We start from the raw sequence: 6724 nt of genomic DNA, 5'->3' as shown, positions 1-6724 counted from the left end.
CAGCCTCCTACTACAAGTCTGTACTCCGCCCCATCTGCCGGCCGTAAAGCGACCCTGCCACGGCTGCGCGCTGCAGTGGGGGGGGGGGGGGCGGGGGCGGGACCAGGCCCACCCCTCCTTCTTCCCCCACGGAGGGCGGGGCCTTCCCGGTAGGAAGAGGGCTGTGGGGGCGGGATGGGCGGGGGGAGCTGTAGTGCCTTTAGCTGGTAGAGGATGCCAGGTTTTGAGATACGAGGTTTCCCGGATGTACAGTGGTAAAAAGCTTTCACTGTAAAGGGTCTTTTCATTCTCCTTCTCCCATTCATTAATAGGTCATTTTATTATAAGAGCATTTAAAAACTTTTAAGATTTAAGCCTTAATATTGTTTTTACATTTTAAGGTAATTTGCCTTTTGACAAATGCATAAAAACCTATTTGAATAGTTACATTTAGTTTCAATGCTTTTAGAGTAATGTTTATGAAACAATTTATGTGAAAAGTACGATTAGAGTATGAGTATTTTGCTGAAATCAGTGAGGGAAAATAAATGTTATGGAGTAAAAACCGAAAAGTATGTATTACTAACTCAATAACAACATAAGTTATATACAATACACTGCTTTTATGACTAAGTTTTGAAATTTTGCTGACTTTTAAGTCTTTTAAAAAACAGCTTTACAAAAGCCAGGCACCAGTGGCTCATGCCTGTAATCCCACCCTGTAATCCTAGCTGAGATCTGAGAATCAGGTTCGAAGCCAGCCAGGGCAAGAAAAGCTGTGAAATTCTTTTTTTTGGGGGGAGGGGGCTGGTCATGGGGCCTGAACTCTGGGCTTGGGCGCTGTCCCTCAGCTCTTTGGAGGGGGCTGGTCATGGGGCCTGAACTCTGGGCTTGGGCGCTGTCCCTCAGCTCTTCAGCTCAAGGCTAGCGCTCTACCACTTGAGCCACAGTGCCACTTCCGGCTTTTTTCTTTTTTCTTATATGGTGCTGAGGAATTGAACCCAGGGCCTCATGCATGCAAGGCAAGTGCTCTACGACTGAGCCACCTTCCCAGCCCTCTGTGAAATTCCTATCTTCAGTAAACCACCAGAAAACTGGAAGTGGTACTGTGGCTCATGTGGTAGAGCACTAGCCTTGAGCTGAAGAGCAGAGGGACAGTGCTCAGGCCCAGTGCTCAGGCTCCACGACTGACAAAACAAAAAAAAAACCAGCTTTACTCATTTTTAATTTAATTTTTTCTGCAATGTTAAGGGAGGAGGAAAGATTATATTAAATTTATTATTATTATTTTAGTACTAGTCCTGGAGGTTGAACTCAGGACCTGGATGCTGCCCCCTGAGTTTTTGGTCTCAAGGGAAGTGCTCTACCACTTGACCCACAACTCTCCTTCCACGTTTTTTGGTGGTTAATTGGAGATAAGAATCTCATGGACTTAACTGCCTGGGCTAGAATTATGATTCTCAGATCTCAGCCTCCTGAGTAGCTAAGATTACCTGTGTGATCCTTTACCTGTATTTATTTAATATTTTTAACTTACTTTATAACTTCTAAATACTGGATTGATGGTATGTGGAACTTAGTTTTCCTGTGGGTGCATCTGAAAGAGAATGAATACTTTTTATTTTTTTTGGTCGGTTGTGGGGCCTGAATTCAGTTCTTCAGCTCAAGGCTAGTGCTCTACCACTTGAGCCACAGCACCACTTCCGGCTTTTTCTGCTTATGTGGTGCTGAGGAATTGAACCCAGGGCCTCATGCATGCAAGGCAAACACTCTACCACTGAGCCACCTTCACAGTATGAGTACATCTTTTGATATGGATTAAATGAAAACACAAGAGACCTGTTGGAGATTGTTAGGTTCAAGCTAGGTGTCTGGACATGGGGCTGGAAGGTGTAGCCCAAGCAGAGCAGCACAGTACCTATAATAGTAGATGTGATGCTTGAAGAAGTCAAGGGGTCATAGTTGTATGTTTTCATTCTTTATTGGGGTAGGTAACTTACTTGTGCATTACACCACTCACCTCAAACACAAAGACCCAACAATTGCACATTCTCAGATCTCTCAGACATGAAACAAACTATTTATAGATTTTTAGAACCAGAAAGCAGGCTACTAGGAATGCATTTGACCCTTCTGTAAGCAGAGCTCAAGGAAGAGAGGGTAATCTGCCTAGGCCACATTTTCAAATGTCCCTCCTCCAATTCTTCCCTGAGGTGTAGTCTTTCTTTAGCCCAAAGAGTTGCATCTAGCACCTCAGCTCAGAGGACAAACAGTTCTGCTCTCCATGGCATTCCCTTTACTTTGCCTCTCCTTGCAAGACAGCCAGAGAAACGCCACTCTGTCTTTGTGTCCCATATTGCCTTTTATATATTTAATTTTCTACTGTTACTGTATATTAAAAGGGCATATAATAAATGGGTGTATATACATATGTATATATCATAGATATAGTGGCACATAAAAATATGTATAGTGACATATATACCTACACACATAGACCTATGTGCATACATACACATATAGGTATATATATGTATATATATATACATATATAAACATATGTCAGTATATATATATATACATATATATATATATATACTGGCATATGTAGACTGCACACATATAGACACATATATAATCTTGTATACATATATGTTATATACGCACACATATACCTGTACATGCTTAATTTGTTCAGAAATTGGTATGCTGTTTTTCAAACTGGTCCAACCGTTTTACATTTTACTAGAGTATTTGATAATCCTAGTTGCTCCCTCTTTGCCATGTAGTATAACTCCTCTGGTTATCATTTTCAAAATTCTGTGTCTGTAATTATTTTGGCAGGTTTATAAGTACTTACTTGCCATCCATATACATCTTTTTTTTTGTGAATTGACTATTCCATCTATCACTATACAGAAATATCTGACAAAGACTGCTTATGAAGTAGCAAGATGTTTATTTTGGCTCATGGTTCTGGAAGTTCAAGTCCAAGATCAGGTGGTCCCAACGGTCTGTGCCTCTGGCAAGGGTAGCACATCATGATGGAGAACATGCCCTGTGCATGCTCCTATCTTAAATCACGAAGTAAAGAGAGGATGGTGGGGCCTGCAATTCACTTTAAGGGCACACTTCTAGTGATTTAAGAATATACCATAAGGGCTGGGGGGGGGGATATGGATTCGGAGGGGAGGGAGGTGAGGATGGGAAGGGATGGGAAGGGGAAACAAAGGAGGAGGCTACAATGCTTAGTAAGAAATGTACTCATTATCTTGTCCATGTAATTGTAACCCCCTCTGTACAGTTTTTTCACAATAAAAAAAATATACCATAAGGGCTGGGAAAGTGGCTCAGTGGTAGAGCGCTTGTCTTGCATGCATGAGGCCCTGGGTTTGAGTCCTCAGCACCACATCAGCAGAAAAAGCTGGAAGTGGCGCTGTGGCTCAAGTGGTAGAGCACTAGACTTGAGCTGAAGAGCTGAGGGACGGTGCCCAGGCCCAGAGTTCAGGCCCCACGACTGAAAAAAAAAGAATATACCATAAGATCCTACCTCTTAAAAGTAAATAGCACCTCTCAATACTGACACACTGAGGACCAAGCCTTAACAAATAAACTTTTGGAGATCATTACTCATATTAAAACCACAGTAGTTTGTTTTCCTGTTATTGAGTTTAGACAGTTCTTTAAATATAAAGTCTTTATTTTTTATTTTTATTTTTTTGGGTCTGGTCGTGGGGCCTGAACTCTGGGCCTGGGTGCTGTCCCTCAGCTCTTCAGCTCAAGGCTAGCACTCTACCACTTGAGCCACAGCGCCACTTCCAGGTTTTTTCTTTTTGCTTATGTGGTGCTGAGGAATCGAACCCAGGGCCTCAGGCATGCAAGGCAAGCGCTCTACCACTGAGCCACCTTCCCAGCCCCTAAAGTCTTTATTAAATACATGATTTGTAAACATTTTCCCTTAGGCTGTAGCTTGTCTTTTTTAAAACATTTATGGACTTGAAATTGAGGTGTGGACATCTTAAAGATGATGTTATTTTGCTAACCACAGATATAGATTCAAGCTCCTTCACCCTAATATGATTTACCTAATTGTTCTAGCACCCTTTGTTGACAAGACATTATTCTTCACTGAATTGCCTTTGTACCTTTTCCCAATCTCTCTCTCTCTCTCTCTGTCTCTTTCTCTTTCTCGCTGTATGTGTGGTTGTTTTAGGCTTTGTATTCTGTTTTGTCATCTGATTCTTATTTTGCATTACATGTCTTCTGTTTGCTGACTTGGTAAACTCTCTTGGCAATAGTTTTGCTACATATTCAACATTTGCAGTTGAGTACACCCTCAAGAGGCAAAATAGCCTCTACCCTGAAACTCTCAGTTCAATGAGATAGACAAAGAAATGAAACTTTTTTTTTTTTTTGCTATTTAGATCATACTAGCCTTAAATTCATGATCCTCTTATTTTTCCTTCTGTGTGGACAAGGGCCACTAGGAACATAGGTGTGTGGCACTATGCTTGGCTTACACAGTTTTTATACATTGGCATTTGGGGATTTCTCTATAGTGGTAGCCACTAAGAGTAGGTGGTAAAACAAATTATTTTTTGCCTCAGGAAATAGGCAGATAATTATCACCTAATGAAAACTCTCTTGGTGTTTGGGAAGAGGATCCTGGGTGAAAAATGAATCAAAAGGTAGTAAGTCATATTAAGAGTGTCACTAAGTGAACATTATACAATGCTTAATACATGCATAATACAACACAGAGCTTTTGAGCAAAGTGGAGATGTCCAGAATAGCAAGGAAGGATTGGTTTCTTACTGGTTCTCAAGGTTCAGGATCTAAACTTCCTCATTGGAAACCAAAGTAACCTAAGTGCTACCTAGCTGTTAGATGAGAACCAGGACTAAGATGGTGCCTCTAAATGTCTTGTTATATGATCTATGCCTGTGATTGGAGAAACCAGAAAACAGGAAACACAATAACTTGGAAGAAACTTGGGAAGGGAATAAAAAGGCTGCAGAATATGAAGGCCTGTGGCATGCTTGACAGTGTCATGCTCAAAAGAACCAGTAGATTTTGCTGTCAGTGACTAGCAACACAGGCTGACCAAAAACTAGGCACAGCTCTGCATCCTAGGAGAAGCAGAGGCTTATAATTGACTGAGCTTAAAGTATAACATACAAATACTTGAAAGGAGCCAGATGTTGGTGGCTTGTGCCTATAATATTAGTTACTTAGGAGGCTGAGATCTGAGGATTGAGGTTTGAAGCTAGCATGGGCAGCAAAATCAGTGAGACTTTTACCTCCAATTAGCCTCCAAAAAGCCAGAAGTAGAGCTGTGGCTCAAGTGGTAGAGCACTAGCCTTGAGCGAAGAAGCTCAGGGCAATGTTCAAGCCCTGAGTTCATGCCCCAGGACTGGAACACACACACGTACAAATACTTGGAAGGGAAGGTTTCTTTTTCCCTCTGCTTCCTTTTCCTTTTTAGCTTCCCTTTCCTTCTCTTTCCATTCATCTGAGCATAGCTAAAACATATTAAAGAAACCTATAACCATAATATGGAAATGCTCTTGAAAATTTATTGAAAGAATGTTGTTTTCTGATAGTAGAAACTCCCAGCATAGATTGATCTCTCAGAAGGTTTTATAAAGACTCTTGAAGGATTTTATGAACTTTTCACATAGTGACTGCCTTTTACCTCCTTACTCTGGTTTTGGCTTGAACTACTTAATTTGGTTTATATTTAGCTGGGAGCTCCATTTTTTCTTTACCTTGTATTGGAATTATGACTTGAACTCAAAGCTTTGCTTTCACTCCACCATTTGACTCATTTCCAGCCATTTTTTTTTTTTTGCTAGTTAACTGGAGATGGAGACAGAGTCTCTTGGACTTTTCTGCCAAGGCTGGCTTTGAACAATGATCTTTTGATCTCCCCTCTTCAGTAGTTAGGATTACAAGAGCGAGCCATTGGTGCCTCGCCTTTGATTCTCTTTTTGTCTGTAAAGATGAATACATCTGCAATTCTAGCATCGATCCTTGGCACATCTTCCTGACATCTATTGGGTTCGACCTTGGCATTAAACCTACTAGCTTTACATATTTCAACCACATTCATTTCTAAAGTTCATTTGCTCATCAGATCTATAGATACTTATACCACACCATGTACTGTGCCAAGTATTGGGATACAATTATGAATAACACACAAACCCTTGTGCTTCTTATAGGCTTGTTAGTCAATAGCAATACTTCCTAAAATATGGAATAAGTGCTATGACAGAAGAGAAATCCTCCCCAATTAATTCTTTACCCTATGATGTTTCTTTCCTTTTACTTCCTCTCAGTTCTTCTAAACATTTATACTACATTACATTGCAATTACTTCCATGACCTCTTGAGATTACTTTCTTCTAAAATACATATTTTTCTTTCTTCTCTTTTTTCTTTTCTTTTTTTTTTTTTTTGCTGGTCATAGGGCTTGAACTCTGGACCTGGGCTCTGTCCCTCATCTCTTCAGCTCAAGGCAAGCACTCTACTACTTGAGCCACAGCACCACTTCTGGTTTTCTAGTGGTTTATTGGAGATAAGAGTCCCATGGATGGGCTGGGAAGGTGGCTCAGTGGTAGAGCGCTTGTCTTGAATGCATGAGGCCCTAGGTTCAATTCCTCAGCACCACATAAGCAAAAAGAAAAAAGCCGGAAGTGGCGCTGTGGCTCAAGTGGTAGAGCGCTAGCCTTGAGCTGAAGAG

This window comes from Dipodomys ordii, unplaced genomic scaffold, assembly GCF_000151885.1.
Source record: "Dipodomys ordii isolate 6190 unplaced genomic scaffold, Dord_2.0 Scaffold4, whole genome shotgun sequence".
Lineage (NCBI taxonomy): Eukaryota > Metazoa > Chordata > Mammalia > Rodentia > Heteromyidae > Dipodomys > Dipodomys ordii.
The sequence above is the reverse complement of the archived record's forward strand: the minus strand, read 5'-3'. Positions refer to the sequence as shown.